This window comes from Dermacentor variabilis, chromosome 11 (genome assembly GCF_050947875.1).
Source record: "Dermacentor variabilis isolate Ectoservices chromosome 11, ASM5094787v1, whole genome shotgun sequence".
In the NCBI taxonomy this organism is placed as follows: Eukaryota; Metazoa; Arthropoda; class Arachnida; order Ixodida; family Ixodidae; genus Dermacentor; species Dermacentor variabilis.
Genome location: NC_134578.1, coordinates 103,035,381 through 103,052,160, shown reverse-complemented (window position 1 = coordinate 103,052,160; position 16,780 = coordinate 103,035,381). Strand labels below are relative to the sequence as shown.

The 16,780-nt window shown below is 42.6% G+C and overlaps 2 long non-coding RNA genes across 4 annotated transcripts; one reads left to right on the top strand and one right to left on the bottom strand.

Moving 5' to 3' along the window:
- The first annotated feature begins 1,034 nt into the window (after window positions 1–1,034).
- LOC142563971 (uncharacterized) lies at window positions 1,035–5,504 on the top strand. The gene is made up of 2 exons (XR_012824457.1): window positions 1,035–1,603; window positions 4,935–5,504. It is a non-coding gene; the product is annotated as an uncharacterized LOC142563971 (long non-coding RNA).
- A 370-nt stretch (window positions 5,505–5,874) lies between these two features.
- On the bottom strand, window positions 5,875–11,113 carry LOC142563970 (uncharacterized). Of its 3 annotated transcripts, none has more exons than XR_012824454.1 (4): window positions 10,871–11,113; window positions 10,658–10,779; window positions 10,420–10,588; window positions 5,875–6,018 (listed from the first exon to the last, which is right to left on the bottom strand). It is a non-coding gene; the product is annotated as an uncharacterized LOC142563970 (long non-coding RNA). The 3 variants fall into 3 exon arrangements; XR_012824456.1 differs by lacking the exon at window positions 5,875–6,018 and adding an exon at window positions 7,571–7,600; XR_012824455.1 differs by lacking the exon at window positions 5,875–6,018 and adding an exon at window positions 8,125–8,508.
- Window positions 11,114–16,780: the final 5,667 nt, after the last annotated feature.

Genomic DNA, 16,780 nt, shown 5'->3' with positions numbered 1-16,780 from the left:
ATTCTCCCTCCAAACACTGTTTATCACTTCAAGCCTTCATATTCCTGTGAGCTTTTGTCTTGTTTAACAGTTGTAACAGTCATACTATTTATTACTATCAATAGCCAGCATACATATAGCACTGCAAAGGGCTGTTTAGAAGACGTGCGAGTTTCTACTTCCCGTATGATAAATACTCCAGACATTCAGTCTCTATTTTATGAAAATCTTTCAAACATTGCCAGTGATGACCACCATATGGGTTAATGTCGGCATGGGACTGAGGCTTTCCCGCAAAAAGAACAGTTATGTTTTGCTCATATCATGTGACTGGCAGTTTCTGCTGTAATTTTTGCACTTGTCAACTGCACTGTGAAGAGTTCATTTCTGTGAATATGTGCTGGCCTGATTCTTCTTGTTCACGCATTTCAGATCTTGTGCTATGAGATGAGGAGGTGTAAAATAAAAACACCGTGTAGATTTCACAATGCCTTTAAGAAACCACGCAAAGCTTGGAGATGAAGCATTACATGCAACTTGAACCAAGTGTCTGGACACAGTGAGTGAAAGTTGTTTTGTCATGAGCGAGGGTGTCGGTGTTACTTGTAACTACTTTAAATAAAAGTTTGTTTCAAAACAGTGGCTCAACTCTGTGTTCCCCCGGTAAAAGCAAAACCATTGGGATTTCCAATTTGCTTTTTAAACATAATTGACCTATATGAATAAAAAAAACTTGAGGAATCAAGATATAAGCTTACCATACCATGGAAACACTTGAAACTCCTTTTGAGAAGCTTACTCATACACGAACACACTATAGCAATTATTTTCAATCATATATTCACAATTTGCCACGTCACTACGTCAAGTTTCAAGGCAGATTTTTTTTAGACTCCAGGAAGCTATATGCTTAATTCTATCCATTGTTTACTACATTGCATTTGATTTTATATAACAAATAAAATTGAATTCTCCATTGATTGCGCCAACGCTCACGTTATAATTGTATGCTATTATTATTGACTAGTCATATATTTTCTTGGGGGGTGGGGGGCTGCACTGGTGGCGTTCTACGAATTTGCGCCGCGTGTTTGTGCGGGTAAGCTTAAGCGCAGAATTTTTTTAGCGCGTTATGAAAACAATGCACTGCAGGTATTTTAATTAATGCAACGAGCTGTATGAAATATCGGTCAAGGGGTTGGAAACGTCGTTATAGAGAATCCCGACGATTTTCTTTTGCGTGTGTGTATTTGGAGTTGATGCAGTTTTCTTTATTTATTTTGGCTACATTGCGCCAATTGCGCTTCCATAGAATAAGGAAACGCGCTTCCACGCGCTTGCCGACTCGATCGCAAGGGGACAGCCTGATCAACATCAATATCAGCAGCAATGGCGGATTTGCGCTTGCCATGGCGTTTGCCATAGAGTTTTGTAGGAAACTCTATGGCGTTTGCAAAGTTTTCAATAGTTTTCGCCTTGTAAGTGATGCTTTTGCTATTTTAACGTGTGGAGGTTCATTGTACGTCTGTTTTTTCAAGTTTGGCATGTGTTTTAACACATGTGAAGGTGTAGTCTTTTCTTCTTCAGCGGATATTTGTACAAGACCCTGTTCACCGTCTATCAGGTAAGATGTGTACGTATGCTACACGCAATCGTAGTGCTTCACTAAGCCACAGTGCACTACAAAGTTAAGCATGAGCGGTACACAAAATTCACAAGTTCTTAGTATTGCCAAGAACAACCATTGCTTGGTGAAGTTCTCACAGGCGTTGTAGAAGTTGTTGGGCGCGGCAGTGCTGAACATAGCGTTAGCGGCTTAAATCGTGTTTTTTTACTATTAACAACGTGTCACTATTTCATATTATTGGCGGCGTCTCCAGGACACCAAACCGGTAACGGGGACACCAGAGCTAGAACGCGGACTGGTCCATGGGTTGGGGCTCGCCGAGGCCTGCACGTGCTAGTAGTATATCTATGATGTCTGTAGGCTGTGTGTAAGTCGTACTTTCCGAATTTTCTGACGCATTTTAAGATCAGCTGTCCGCTTTCGCGGACAAGGCTAGAGTCAGGGTGGTCCGTGAGTTGGAGCAACATAACCTGCTTCCAGTTTAGGACCGCCCTGCTTCCAGTTTTGATCCCCCCGCTGCCCCTTGGGTACCCTGCCGCCTCCTTGATTATATTCTAATGCTCTCCTGAGGCCTCTGTTTGCCGGTTACATGTGCCCTCCTGGAGCAGTACTCACTACAACACCAGTCAGAACCTTGCCCATTGGTTTACCTATGTGTGGCCGCAAACATCTGAAACTTAATGCCAGTGCAACAGGTTTGTTGGCAAGGGTGTCAGATCGTTGCTTTGTGTTGAATCGGCCTTTTCTCAATTCTTAAGAATTTAATTGCAAGGACAACAGCTCAACATGTTCAAAGAGCAGTGACACCTAGTGCATGTCACCATCGATTCAGACATCGAAAAGAGCTGCTTAGAGTGTCTGGTATCAGCAGGTCGCTCTTCACAAGCTGAGCCAACAGTGGGCACCACGCTTACACCATCACTCAAACGGATCTTCTTTTTGGCCCAAAATGTCATCATGCAAATATCTTTGAACCTGCGATTGTGGCAGTGAAAATTTCTGCTGGGTGATAAGCTCATCAGTCTTTCCGCAGTGCTGATGTGGAAGTGGCCCGTTCAGAAGCTTTTGTTGTTGAACGCATACTTGGGTTCTTTGGTGTTGAAATTATCCTTCCTTTCTCTAAATCCAAGGGCGAGATCTTGCATTCTGAATGTTTGCTTGCGCTCTCATTATTCGCCTTCACCGTGCTTTCGTCAGCGCTCGTCTGCTTGGTGAAGCGGGAGCACCTATTGAACACTGCCTACTCACTGATGTAGAAGGTGAAGCAAACAGTCAGAAAGCTAGAAGCTTGCGCAATCTCATCCCAGGTTTTCAATCCAGTTTGACATTGAAGCATCCTGGTAGTATTAAAGTACTTGAGAATGAGGTTCCAGAAGCATTGCCAAGTTTGCCACTTGGTGAAATTTGTAGTTTGAAAACAATTTAGGCTCTTAGCGAGATTAGCAGTGAACAGAGGTTTTCACATGGCGATTGGTGTTGTCCAAATGCATGAATGCATGAGGTCACAGTACGAGTACTTAAGCTGATAGTGTCGGGTAACCATAAGCACCAGCAGGGGCCCCGTGACAGTGTCCCCTTTAACTTCAGATATGCTTCACTGCATGATGCTAAATATGCTTCGCCGCATAACATGACTCTGCTGCTGTGAAGGTGACTTAAACCAACAACAGCCGAGAAGGTGCAAATAGCACTGCGCTGCCTGGTTCTTGCTGTTGGCCTTTTCTTCTTTTCACAGTGACCTTACTGTAAGTGCACTCCAGAATTACAATGCAGGAATATGCATGTGTGCACAAGCTTTCATTCAAGAGTAACTCATGATCATAAGTTATGTCATCATGGTTTCGTACCATGTCACGGCATCATAAGCGAGACATAATAAAGGGGGCCTCAAAGGCTGTGGGAGAGACTAATCTTTTGTGCGAGATTGTGCTATCCTTGCTGCACGCAGTGCAATATTATATGACACTCATGTCTATGGTGGCATTGTCGATTATGAATGTTTCCTTACTGCATTAAAAAAATGTGTAGTGCATCTTTCAGATAATAATGGCATTATAGCTTCAGAGTTGTTCAAGTTTGGGGTACTTGTTCACTAAAAGTACACTATTAGAAAAGCTTTAGAATGTCTAGGTCATAATTGCATTTGAAGAACTGTAAGTCTTCCTACACACAGCAATTGGTAGCTTACTGTACGATGTTGAAGGTGGTTTTTATTCATAGGCCCTAAGCAGAGAGCAGCAACACAATGCCTGGCATGTGACCAGGGTTCGTAACAGTGTTTGCATTTCCAGTGCTCGTAACTGATTCCAGTCTTAATGCATAAATTTGCTTTATGAATTCTTTGTAGACAGAAGGTGCTTGAATATTGGTTGCATGAAATGCTCCAATGCACACTGTATACGTACAGGGTGTCTTTTATTACCATATAGATTTTCTTGTTTTAAAGTTATGAGTGCGGCAAATGTGGCATTCTTGCAGAGGAATTCCTCTATTTTGGAACTCCACAAATTTGGAGGCAGTCACATTTTAATGCACTCTCATTTCTTACAAATCTTGAAAGTTGCACCTAATTCAAGATATTCATCATTAAATTTCACTGGTAAATCGAGGCAATATTGGAACCGAGTGTGCTGGGAGCGCAGAAAAGAAGGTCCCGCTATCTCATCAGATGGAAACATCTTGGCCAGTCATTGTAGCTGCTGATACGACACACTTTGCCTGGCAAGCATGTGCATCAGTGTGCCATGTCAGGCTATCATTTAAGCTTTGTCCCACACTTCTTGACAGGGCACTGCCGCCTGATGTGGAGAAGGATGCACCAAGTTTTGATTGTACTCAATTGAGTGCGATAATCAATATTTCAGAATAAGTGCAATTTTCGAGATTTAGAAAAAGAAAGGGTGTGCGTTCACATGCGACTGCCTCCAAATATGCCATTTAGAAGGCTGCCGCCAAGTTACTAATAAAAAAGTGTGAATTTTTCAAAATTAATTTTCTGAAACTCGCATTAGCAGCAAAGTGTGTCCAACTCACCTAGAAACTCCTTTGCAAAAACGCCGGGCTCTCCGTGCTCAAACTTTTTGCTAAATATCTGCAAAAAAAAAAAAAACTAGATATGCATAATTGTTAATGTATGAAAATCGTACACTATCACTTTTCGAAATTTTTGTCCTTCTATGCAACACCAGAAAAATTGGAAATAGAAGCTTCAGGTGACCTATCTGATGTGCAAGTTGCATGGCCATATTATTGTTTTAATTTTTCGCTATTACCTTTTACTGTGATATCGCCACTGCAGCAGCTCGATGGCTGTGGCTTTTCATTCCAGGTCACAAAGCTGCACCCAGGTAGAGGCAGAATCCAAAAATGCTTGTGTACTTAAGTATAGCTGCACATTACAGAAGCCGAGGCCCTCAAGATTTATCCGTAGCCCTCGTGTAGCCCACGAGTTCCATATTTTTTATTGGGATTGAAGAGTAATGTTTGTGCTGTATCCCTCTATTTCAGACTAAATAATGTGCATGCAAAATTATATCTTCATTACTTAACACCATAGCACCAATATCTGTTGTGCGTTGATTTTCTGATGTCCTTGCATTTGCTGTAGCAAGGATTTTTAAAAATCAGCCACAAAAGAAAAAAATGAATGGTCAAGGAACCAAGTGGTGTGTAGCAGCTCCCTTCTTTTTTTTATCGGCGGCAAGTTTTGCACTCGTGTGTTAGCAACACTGTTTCACCAATTGTGTGCTTCAAAAGAAGTGTTACCTTTCTGCTTTGGAACTTTGTGGTTTTGTTCTGCCAGCTGCTTGACCAAAACAAGCAAAATGTACTTTGGATATTCCACAAATTCATTCTGTATGCATTTGGTACAATAAAATTTGTTTCAAGAATGGACAAATGCAGTGATGGTTAATTGAAAACTGCAACATGCCGATTTTAGTTTCATGCTTCATTAATTTTCTCAGCCCCAAAGAAAGCATGCGAGGTTCGAAAATGTATCATGTGACAAAGTGCTGGCCTGCCATGACATTAGTGCACTCAGTCTAGAGAACTGATTAATGCTGCACATACATTGAACATGGTGGCCATGACCATCCCTCATGAATTGGCATTCCCTGCCTAAACCACCTCACCAACACAGCCTGTTAACGGCAAGAAAGCTGACGGGGCTTCCAAGAATTTCTATGCACTATTTATTAGTATCGCCCATTGAAATTGCTCCATTGCTTTGCTGACAATTGTCTTGACAAAAGTGGAAGCCGAATCGGTTGAGTTCAATCAGTTTTATTTACATACAACCTATTATAAAGTGGACCTTTCTTCGCCTCTTCAACTGTTCCCACAGCTGCTGCTGCCATCTTGCACGCCACATGGTAGGTGCATGGGAGGATTTTACAAGGAACTCTGGAAAGCTGTAATCAGATTGTGGGCAAAGTTTAAAACTTAAATACAAAAAGGGTGTAGAGTATTGTAACCTTGTACATGTTGATCACACGTTTCAGCTACAGCTGTAAGTGCCTTGTCTCATCAACCAAGCTACAGTTCTTGCAACGTTACACTTTGTGATACTCAGTATGAATTGATAAGACTAGCTGCTATTCTAGTGGTTGTGCAGGCCACAAGGGAACAGTGCCTGGCCTTTGTGCTTGTATGTGTCAATTTCTCTCTTTCAGTCTCGTCCAAGCCACACCAAAATGCTATCCACAAGTGTTGTGCCAAAATGGCCTGGCAACATTTCGTATTAAGCCGTTTGACCTATTTATTGCACTGATGCACAAAGTGCAACCAAATGAAGGAAATGACATCGCCTAGGTGATTAGTAAATTACCCTTCTAAAATACCACAAGTGCAACTTTGCTGTGGCAAGAGCCTTAGCAAAAACATGAGAGACACAAAAATGAAGGAAAAGCGACACCTTCAAGTTCCCGCACCAACTCACCGTGACAAGCACGAATTTTGACAGTGTCTGCTTGAGCTTAGTTATTTGGAGATACATGCAGTTGAATGCTTACAAGCATTGAGATGCCCCACTATGCTAGCTTGCCTTTTATGGCTATAGAAAGTCATATACTGCTACAAGTCTGCCTATTCTTCCGATTGGAATCTATATTGAAGCTGCTTTGAGCAACGGGCGGTATTCTATTTCAGCGCTAATGCTACATTGAGAGTAGTGTGCCTGGAAGGAATAGGCAAAAGCATTGCAGAAGCTGCAGCACTTTGTGCTCGCTGAATGATCATACGAGAAGGTAAAGATGCCATCAGAAAGCATCCTTCGTATAGAGTCTCTTTAAAAGAAAAACACTACAACTAGACATGGTGACAGTTGTGGTGGCAAACTAAAAATATTATAGTGATAGTTCAAGGTGTGGTGTGGCATGTTTATGCTATTTCTGAAAAAATAAACACGGCAAGTGTGTCCATGCCAGCAATTGACACAGGATGTGCAGATGCAAAGCTGCAATACAGCACCACGGCGTCAAAACGACAGTATGCAAGTGGTGGTCCAGCATCAAAACTTCAATGTCCCTACACTGCAACACTGGGAGGCCATGCTGCATGACAGAAGCCTGGGTGGCCAGCAGGCGCTGCTCTGTCGGGCACAGGACGTGGCAGCAACTATTTCTCCTAAGGATTCAATAAACGGATTTCTCTACGTCACCCGCTATGCGATGCGCCATGCGAGGGAATGACAGTGCCACTACTCTCACAGGATATGGATGGTGCACAACACCACCTTGAGCATCGGAGTGCACGTCTGCCTTTGAGCTCTGTACTACAAACACAAGTGGTGCATGCAAGGTAACACAACATATCACTGCCAAATGCCATCAATGAACAGAAGCAGCAAAGAAAGCTGCTTACATAATTTTCAGTGTGTCGGATCTGCATACTTTTTACATCCTGTCTGCATGCCGCATTGTTCATTTGTTCGTCACTGCTCAAAAGTGCATAGTTGCACGGTACTTTTTTCGATCTTGTGCACTTTCTTTTGTCCTGAAAAAATAACCACAGCAGCTATCTTCATAAAATAAAGCAGATGTTTCTGAATGAGCTGTAAGTATTAAAGTTGCTCAAAAGGGTAGTTTACTGAATTGATTGCATTTGAGTACTGCAGGCCTAGTTTCTTTCAGTCTTTCTCTTTTAAAGCCTCAGCACAAATTAGCTGAAACACCCTGTATACTGGACGGCTTGCCTGGCTGCCCGCACCGCCGAGGCGGAGCATCAAACGTTTTTGTGGCGCACTTGTCGCCGTCTCGTGGCACCGGTCGTCCATCCTTATCGCGCACACGCCACCGTCGTCATCACGCCACCGTCGTCTGGTGTTCTGATTGGCTGCGGCAAAGCGGACAGCTCTGGCGGGTGGGGAAAAAAAGTGGTCCGCGAGCGATCGGGCTTGCCGCCTCGTTTAACGCCTGCTTTTATCCGCCTGGCCAAGAGCTTTGCCCGGTTTAGCCGCTCCATCTTCAGTGTGAACATGCCTTTAGAGTAAAAAAATCAACAGCTTATGCTTCCACATTTTTTGCTTGGTAGCTGCATTCAATTTGCTTGCTCCTCGTCTTTTAGATGTCTAGGCTCCCCACATTTTAACGTGGCTGAATAGTGCACAAATCAGAAACGCGAGTTTCTGTGGCCTAGCCTTCTCACACTTGCAAGGATACCATCCAAAATTGACCTATTTTTCTTATGGGGTGCCCACTGATTATGAGGATGCTGACATCGAAGGATCTCAAGTGGTTCTCTAGCATTTTGGTGACGTAATACAGTAATGCCAAGCTACAACTGACTTGATATCTGTCAGCACCAATGAACGCAGTGGTTAGTATTCTCACTAAATTGAGAGTTCAGCCCAACAGCAGATGGACACCAGTGGTTTGAATCCCCGTGTTGGCAAATTTAACTGGCTGAAATCAAGCATTTAAAAGACACGCACTTAGTTCCATCCCTTCAATCTGCGAGCATAATGAAGATCAAAGGTCAGGTTATGTGGCTGCAGCACCTTCTGTTCATGCAGCATACCTTTACTTTTCTTTACCAAGACACTTAGCATGCACATACCTTGTGTGCATGTCACATCTATTTACAACAGAAACAGCGCTTTCCACTCGTGAGCAAAAGTTTGGGGGTAAAATATGGTAGAATTTTTTGTCCAGCCAACGCATGCAGGCTGAAATCCAAGTGGTACAGCCAATATGTGCCTGTTCAATCACTGCAATGCATTGAGCCACTTCTGACAACGCACATCTGTACCAGAAAAGGTTTAGATTTTTTTTCACTAATGCCATGAACTTATGAACTTTTATGAATGTACCTTCAGCTTTCGCAGACTTTCAAGTAGTTCGAACGTAAAGTGGCCTGTGTGTTATTGCTATTCAGCCAGAGTGCAATAGGAGCCAGTCAAATAAGTAAAACATGAAGTCAATGTGCACACAAAGACTACATGTACCCTTGCATGACTTTGTGCCACAGGCAGCTAACAGCTTCCAATTCACAGTTCTTGTAATATGCTTGTGGCCACCATCTACAGTGATCTATTTGATTTAACGGGGATGTGTATGTTGGCTGAAAACAAGAAAATATATTAACACCGATGGATGCAATATATCCTTTCCGGTAGTTTTGCAAGGGGGAAACTAATTCGAACTTCACGGCAGCGTGCACCGCACAGCTGCACCTCATTTTATATTCTCGCGCATGCGTCAGTGTTGCCGCAGCTGTCTGTAGTGACGCCCTCGCATGCATTTCTTGTTCAAGCTTTGTTGAAGGGTTTGAAGAAATGAAGGCAGTACGGTGCCGCTCATTTCTTCCTTAATGCGACCTTTGAATAGTGTGTGCATCTTAACCCTTTCATAGACGCAAGCAGAGAACAGGCCGCTTTGTGTCCGAGACATTACAAGTGCTTTTTTTTTTTTATGAAGTATTTTTCACATAACGTAAAATCTCAAAGCTGACTACGATTCTGTAATAGCGAAAAGTGGGAATATTACATCCCACTATACAGCCTCACGGCCCGTTTCTACCTACTCGTGGTCACCTGTAATGTGATTAGAAGCAGCCAGAGTACCCAGTACAGTATACATTGTTTGTGCACGTTTTCATTATACTTACTGAGCATGCTTTGTATGAGAATCCTCAATCAGGGCTTTCCGATATCACAAGGGTTCTTAGAAAAAAAGATGCTTCTTGAAAATTCTTGAGGGCTCGTATGTAGCAGCTCGCATATGTAGGAATGCGATTTGTTCGCGATGCTAATAATTTGATCACCTGTTTTGGTAGCTGTGGGCATGAGAAATTTAGACACTTAACCGCACCAAAATTCAGCTTATATGAAAACACGGAATTTCGATAAAGAGTCCATTTGCCACTGTGGGGGTTTGAAGGAAGGCGATAGAATAAAATAAACATTGTAGAACGGGAAGTAAACAATCTGCGCAATCGCTCTATCGCGTTGTTTGACAAAGAAATGGACGAAAAAATGTGCTTAACGTGATTCAGAACCATATCTACACAGGAATGTTCAATGGTAGAGATTACACTTCACCGCTACAGAGTAGCGAAGTTGCCCTGAAAAGTGGGACCAATATTTTCCGACCGCCCAACAAAGGGTGAAATGCGCACAGTATGTACGGCAACACTTGCTTTGTTCACCGCAGTAATGCCACCCTGTAATGGAGACACAACTACGACATACGGTCCGCATTTCTTCCGCAGCGAGCAGCGAGAAAAAGTGAAACATTTTTTACCGAGTCAGAAATAAGCCAAGGGTGTTCCTGACGGTATGTAACCGCATGCCGCTGGAAAAAGGGGGTCCATACCTCGGGGTTCAAATTCCGCAGACACGGCATGCGCTTCAGCGTAGCCGTCAATTTGCGGTTGAGCAAGCGACGATTTTGCATTTTCTGTTCCGCATCAGCATGTTCTACGCAGCGAGGGAACACCTTGAAAACCAGCCCGACGGGGGCCGTCTCGTTGAACAATCAAGGCCTAAAATTTAAAAGACAACACAACTATTAGCGCTTATTGTTTCAAATTTTGTGATTTCAGTAGACTTACCTTGATGTTGTCGCATATTTCTTGTGGATCCATGTTGCTTTCAAGGTCGTTTCCGCCAACATAAAGAACGGCGAAATCGACACGCTCGAAGCGCATCGTGGAGACAGCTCACGCCAGCCGCACTGCATTGTAGCCCACAAAACTGAATGTGCAGGCTTTCATAGACTCAATTAGGCACAGGCGCGACCTATTTAAGAATTTAACCTGACTCACCGACAATGACGCCGCGCAAGGACGGCATGACTGAACACGATCCAGCGAGGCGTAACAAGACCACGCGAACGAACCTACGTGAGCCGGCAGTGGCCGCATGTGGCCGGCACACACCACAGGGATTTAGCAGCAGCACCTAGCAGCGTCCTTCCCTAGGCGTACAAGTACCTATCTGGGGGCAGGGAGTACGCCACTGGCTTACGTCACATCCGGTTTGCCTCCAAACCGGGTACAGCCAGCCTGCGGGGAGACGCTTCTCATAGAACATGTGCCAACAATGGATGCAGGCACTTTTGGTCAAGCTTGTGATATAAAAAAATAAATATGCTAAGCAACTGGCAGTAATGTAGATTGCCTTGTTGCAGTGCATATACAAGCATACTTTTATCTGGAATATATTAAGTGTGTCATCAAAACATTAGTGGAAACATTACACTTTGCAGTAATGGCTGTATGCATGAATGCTGCAGACCACCTCAACTCGCTTTGCAATTTTAGAGCAAGAGCTCCACTAAGCCATGTCTTTCAAGGTCATTTGTCGTGTCGCACTGACTTTGAAACGCTACTTGATCCGCTGCGGAGAGGTGTCGCAACTGCGCTCGCACGGAGCCTAGCTGCTGCAAGCGCAGTAGGAGAAGGTCAAAGTGCTAATATAGTCCGGCGCACTGTGAGCACGCGCACATGTTATGTCACGTTGGCAAGAGCATCAACAGCTATAGTTCGACTGTTGGTTCGATGCACTGTTGGAGCCAGTGCGCTTTGAAGCACCCGGCATCGAGCGACGCTGGCCCACGCGCCAGTTAGGTCGTAGTGTAAATGCTCCTTTAACAGCTGCTTCGCTGGCGCTTGGTCGCTCAATCTCGCCATGGATGGCACGCCGGCTGGGCTGTCTGTGTCTGCGCTTCAGTTCAAGGGAAAGGCTGAATCCAGTGATCCAGTAGAGATAGCTAGACGGCATGCTGCGAAATCCCAAGCAAATGCCAAGTTGCCTGCTGAAACTGTGGTGCGAAAGGAAGCCTGAGTAGCTTGTTATTGAGAACCTGGCCAAGCCTGTAAGCGTGCCAAGATAAAAGGTACTATAATTGCTGCCGTAGTTCAGCAACACTAATGAGAACAATAATGAGGAGACGAAGCTGTCAATATAAGCAACGGCACCCAGGAAGTTTACTGCGATTGCCAGGTTTCGCCGTGACTTAACGGAAAACCTGTTCCGCAATGTGTGTAACGTGTGTGAAATACTGCGGCCCAACTTTACTAAAACACTATGCGCATAGTCTTGCAAAACCAAGCCAAACAGATGTTTTGCTGGTGATGACTACGTTTACAAGAGCTGAACCTTAGCCAATTTTTTTTTAATGTACAGCCAAAACCCATTATAGTGAACAACCTGGCTAAGAAATAGCTGGATCTATCAGGTGATTTGATATACACAAACTCACCTATAATGTACCCAGATAAGCTTTTCTTGTTATGCAATTCCAAAATACCAATTTGTTCCCAGTGGCTGCAATCGCCAAACATACTAACTCTTATCCAACAGCACTTGGGCAATGGCTGGATGTGCATGAAATAGATGTTTCATTTGGACTTCACCGAGACCGATTGGCTCATTTTAGGGAACTCTACTCACACCATATACACCCCCCCCCCCATCCCTCGATGTTCATATCAGAGGATGCACTTTTTAATTTTAATAGTGCTCAATTATCTTGCACAAGTCAACTTTCTCGACATCATCTCATACCATCCTAACCTTCAGATTGTGCCCCACAGGCAAGATACAATCTGATGCACAAAAGTATGTCTGAGTTCTTGCTCTTCTTGCGTAAGCAAAAATTGTACAACAAGGGATTCAGACAACCCAGAATGATTTAACATGTGTACCTGTAGCAAATGCATTTAAGTCCTTATTTATTTATTTATTATTTATTAGTATTAGCCTCGGGGCCAGAGGCATTACAGAGGGGAGTGGAACATACGGAAAAAGACACTATACAGGTTTTTCTTCTGCTAATACAATGTTAGCTAAAATGATGAGATAATTGCGTGAAGCAACAAAAATTCAAGCAATTGACCGATAACAAATATAATTACATAGTTGGTTAGTTACATTGCAATACACTTGTGTTTAAGACTTTATGAAACTGGGAATTTTGAACAGTGGACGTGACTGCTCCAGGAAGGTGGTTCCAGTCCTGTGAGGTGCGATATTTATTTTAGTAATTATTTTAGAACGCATCCACTAGTATTTAAAGATATATCTTACGGGTAGGCCTCCGTACAGCCTTTATCTTAAATCATAGTCCCAAACTCACAATTTTACTAAACCATAACACATGTTCTGGTGCTCTTTGGTCTTAGATGCCCTTGCGCCAATAAACATCAATCATCAATCAGATGTTTCATTTGGTTGCCCTTTCTAGACTGGACTGTGGCAGTGTAATCAGTGGATCAGCGCATTCTTTCATATTCTATATGCCTGACACTGGGAAGCAGTTTGGCTTGAAAATGGGAGAATACTTCAAAGATATTTATTACTCCCATGCAAATATTCAAAATTTTTAATGCAAATCAAATAGTTGCTTTTTTCTTTCTTTCGTATTGTTTGAGAAGTCACTACTGAAAGTTTGAATATTCACTTCTCTTGAATATCTGGAGAACAATATCACTTATTGGAGTCCTAATCGATAGAAAACAACAAAATTAAGTAGTGTTCCTAATGACACTTCTGTAGGGGAGCTGCAGTTGCTGCACCACTTCCTGATTGAATGCACGTTGCAGATATAATTTCTGCCGAATTTGTTCCCATTGGTTTATTATGCACGCCTCACTTTTAGGCAGCCTGTATGCGAATTTGTGGTCTCGACGTGGGCAAAACAATTTATTTGCCCAATCGCACGATGGTCTTGCGCCTTTAAAACAATATGCAGTGCTATAGCATTGCTCCTGTCTTCTTGAAGGAATTCGAAAATTTTATGTGCATTGGGTGACATGCTATTCCATTATTCATTCCTGGCATAGTCACAGTGCACAAAATAACTTAAAGAAGTTGGTTTCCATTTACAAGCTCTGCAGTGGAATGTATGTCAGTTTGCAAACAGTTACATGCATTTAGATATGTCTGTATTTGAGCCATGTAAATAGTCTATAAGCCTTTTTTTTTACCCGAGCTCGAAGCAAGCTTTATTTCATTGTGTTTAGAAATAAAAGATTAGATTTAATTTCTTGAGATTGGTTTTTCGAACACAATGGACGTGCTTAATTCGTCTGCAGGTAATCTGATTTTTTGTTATTTTTATCCCTGCCGAGAGTCCTCACCAGCGCCCATGCATTTTTATGCTCCCAAAGTTCCATTATTTCGATCCTAAGGTTAGCTTTCGCCGAATAATTCAATCTTGACGAGTGAACACGCAGGAGACTGACCCCTACTGACACCCCAATAATGACCCCTTTAGTAGCAGCGTCTGTCTCGAAGGAGCTTAGGAGGAAGTGGTTCCTTTGAACACGCATCATCGCTAGTTGAAAGCGTCACTTTTTTTTCCTCTCGAAGAAAATTTTCACGCAATAAGCCTAGCTCACAATGTCCTAATACAGTAATTAGCTGATTCTGATGCTTGCCTTCCTTTATTCTTGTGAATAAAATTGAGCCGAAAATTGCCTGCACGCTGCCATCACACAATAAACCAAAACTGCATTTGCAACATTTGTATGCTTTACCACAAAATGCGGCTGTATTGCTGCAAAGATAATTGTATGAAACTGCATGGCGAAGCCCACTTTAAAGAACAAGGCGCCATTGTGCACCAATTTTTCTTACCAAAAAATTGGGCACGCATTAGATTGCTACTTTCTTAAGGAGCTTTAATCTCATTTCTACGTCTGTGTTCTACTTTGCAAACATAAAAAGTGTGCATGCATTTGAAAGTGTGAATGCATAGTCTATATTAAGCTGTACAATGCCTCCCTTGTACTTTTTGACGGGTAACAGGACAATAGCATACTATGGCAGATGATTAGTTTCATTCTCCAGAATTTACTGATCGCGGTGCTTCCACTGAGCTAAGCCAGGTCATGCAATGCAAGAAGACATGTTGAACTTAGCTTCTTTGCGAGGTTAGCATAATTTTTTTCTTTAGTTTACCTCATTTATGAATGCATCTGTTAACGTCATTGACATTGTTTGTGCTTAGCAATACAAATTGTCTGATGTTTAAACAGCTCAAGTTACGAAAATGTACATGAACAGTGTTGCAACAGCATCTTGCCATTGAGCTTGGTTGTGCGTTTAGATTTGGAGTGTGTACAGTCAAACCAGTTTCAGAAAAACGCTGTGACAGGTTACCATGTGTTGCATACAGAAATTTACTTTGCTATGTGTTATATAATAAATAGCGCTGAAAACAACTATTTAACCACCATTAAACCATGAACTAGTTGTAATGATGTCTTGCTCTCAAAATTAGAATGCAGCTCACAACTGCATTGTGTGTTGTAATGTTTGTTGGCCTGGTAACTTTGCTTAAGCTTCTCTTCATTGTTGATAACACTTTGCCGCCCTCTTTCTCTCTCTAGGTGTATGTCACTGATGGATGAAGAGCGCCATGTCGTGGCCCCCACCGTCTACCGTCTTGATAATATGCGATGTTACTTTTTATTTGTTTCTGTACATTGTAAACCTTCCTTCATCTTCGTTACTGGTGTCTCCAGTAGTGTTACTGATTTACACAATATGGTTTGATATTTTTATGCTACGCTCACATATTTTTTTTCCTTTAGTTTCTTCCTTGGTGTTTTGTTTGGTTATTATTCTGTTTCAGCTTTTTCATTGTTTGCATGTAAGCATTTCCTTTAGTAGTATTCACTGTTTAGTGTTGATTAGAAATTCTGTTTGCTCAATTTGCCTCAGTTCAAAAGTTGCAGTGTTTGTTGAATGTATGTGCATTTTTAATTTTTGTTGATGTTTTAATTCATGCACTTGTAAGATGTAATCTTTTGGCACCTTTTGCATTTGATTGTGTCTTGTGCTCCAAGGCAAATTGAGTGATCGCACTTGCAAGTTGACCTAATACAGGCAGTAGGTCTTAATTACACCACTCTTTGAAGAAACAAATTCACTGAAATTGGTCTGTGATCCTGCTAGATATATTCTTATTCTGTATTTTATACTTTTATTGCAATAGCAATTATATGGGCACTGCAGGCGCATTGCTGACCTCAGTCAATGTCGCCATGAGTTTCGTGTAAAGTCCAAGGGAGATAAAATTGTTGACGCACACTTTGTGCTGTATGTGCGATTGAAAGCGTGCGAGGATGAGCCAGCAAATGCAGCTCAATCTCGCATGCGTGAGCGAGGAAGGTGGTGCGGAAGCGTGTTCCCTTCTGTCCTATGCAATGTAATGCGGTGAGATGAGGCTCTACACCGGTGGTAGGTGCTTGCAGTGTTGCCGTGCGGCTGCCGTGACTCGAAGCCAGCCTGCGATGTTTGCAGAGTGCGCATAGTTCGAGTAGCTTCATATGCACTGCGCTTTTGATCTTTCATTCACGTTGAAACGAGATATGCATGAAGGTCAATTCGCTTGTTGCTGCTGTCACTATTCCTCACTCCAGCATTTTCGCAGCAAGTTTCTGCGGTCATCAAGCGAGATGTTGAAGGTCATGTTTACCCCTGTACACATGGCATCGTGCTTGTTAATTTAATAAGAGAGGGTTTAGAAGTTTGTTTGGCCGGTAAATCTACTATCCTTACTTCATATAGCTATCTGCTAATTTGCTATCGCAATCAATGCTTTGGCTTTCGGGCGAAACTGTGACTTTTTTGCAGGATGTCTTCTTTGGTACGTTTACAAAAATCATCCCCCTGTTTCTACAGTTTCAGCCTTTTGTTGTTACTTTGCTATTGCTTTGTTTTAT